Source organism: Amblyraja radiata, chromosome 3 (genome assembly GCF_010909765.2).
Source record: "Amblyraja radiata isolate CabotCenter1 chromosome 3, sAmbRad1.1.pri, whole genome shotgun sequence".
NCBI classification, from domain to species: domain Eukaryota; kingdom Metazoa; phylum Chordata; class Chondrichthyes; order Rajiformes; family Rajidae; genus Amblyraja; species Amblyraja radiata.
Genome location: NC_045958.1, coordinates 76434149 through 76435715, shown reverse-complemented (window position 1 = coordinate 76435715; position 1567 = coordinate 76434149).

Here is a 1567-nt window from a genome sequence, read left to right as displayed (position 1 = left end):
GATGCATTATGCAGCCCTGGATAAGGTGCTGCCATGGGTATATTATAAGACCCATGGTGACTAGACTCCATCTCCCGGAGTCTGTCACGGTGGAGCACCTGCTCCATAAGCCGCTCCATGCGGCCCAAGCGATCACGGTCGCAAGCCGCCCGCGGCATTCCCTCGTAGTCCGACTCGTCTGAGTCAACGGCCCTGTCGGTCTTCCGTTTGGCCTTCCCGCCCGGCTGTGGTGTTGATCTGGCCGGCGCAGGTGCCAAGTCGGGCACAGCTGATCGCACTATAGGCGATTCTGGTGCAGTCGGCCGCTGCTGGCTGCCCGCAACTCCGCGGTCCTCCCCAGCCAGCTTTATCGCAGCCCTTGTGGACTTCTTCGTTTTGTCCATAGTTTTCCCCCTGTAATACAGCACGGGAAAACAAAACGACCGCAGAGTAATTCACTTACCTGTCGGTCTCGGTTTTAAATTTACCGCTGCGGGGGAACGCTCCACCCCGCCTGTCGTTTCGCAATGCGTGAAGCGCTATGACAGCATGCGTCCTGGCGGGTTCTTCACGTAGTCACTCACGTGACTCCGAAGTAAAATTCTCACATTTCTTCCCTATGATCAGTGGTATTGTTAATCAGCTGAAAGTCCTCTGGAAAAAAATTGTGTGAACAAGTGCAGTTGGGGCGGCACAGTGGTAGAGTTACTGCCTTACGGCGCCAGGGACCGGATTCGATCCTTACTGTGGGTTTGTCTGTACGGAGTTTGTACCTTCTCCCTCCGACAGCGTGGATTTTCTCCTGGTGCTCTGGTTTCCTCCCACACTCCAAAGATGTACAGGTTTGTAGGTTAATTTGGCTTTGGTAAAAATTGTAAAACCGTCCCTGGTGTGTGGGATAGTGCTAGTGTACAGGGATCGCTGGTCAGCACGAACTCTGTGGGCTGATGGGCTTGTTTCCACGTTACTTCTCTGAACTAAACTAAACTTTAGGGGCAATTTCCAGGCAGCGGGAAGGCGTCGACCCGAGCGAGGCCGTGGGCGGGCGTCGACCCGAAGACCCGACTTGCGAGCGGATTGATTTTTTTTGTGTTTTGAGCACGAGTGCCTCTCCTGCTCTGATTGTCCTGTTCTGACGTCAGTCGTTTTATTTTTGTGTTTGGAACGCATGTGTGCCCCGTTCTGAACTCAGTCTAATTTTGTTTTTGTTTTGTGCGCTTGAGTGCCCCTCCCGCGCGATCATGTGTCCCGTCATGCCGTGGGAGTTGATTGTGACGTCAGTCGGAATTTTTTCCTTCTAATTAGAATGTTGAAAGCTTTAATATTTTGAAGCTGTTTTTAAAAGGTTAATAACTTGAGAAATATAGGTTGAAATGCGATGGGAAGATATGTATCCGGTCGGGGGAGAAAATGTGAGTAGCACGTGTGAAAATGGGAAGGCTGGGGCCAAGCGTTTGGAAGAAGATACAAATTAAGGAGATGAAAAGAAAGTCAACATAACCCTGGCTCACACAGAAATTTAGAATGTTGAGAACAAAGTGAAGTGTTTTAGTATAATAGAGATATTTATGTGACTCAGCAGAAGACG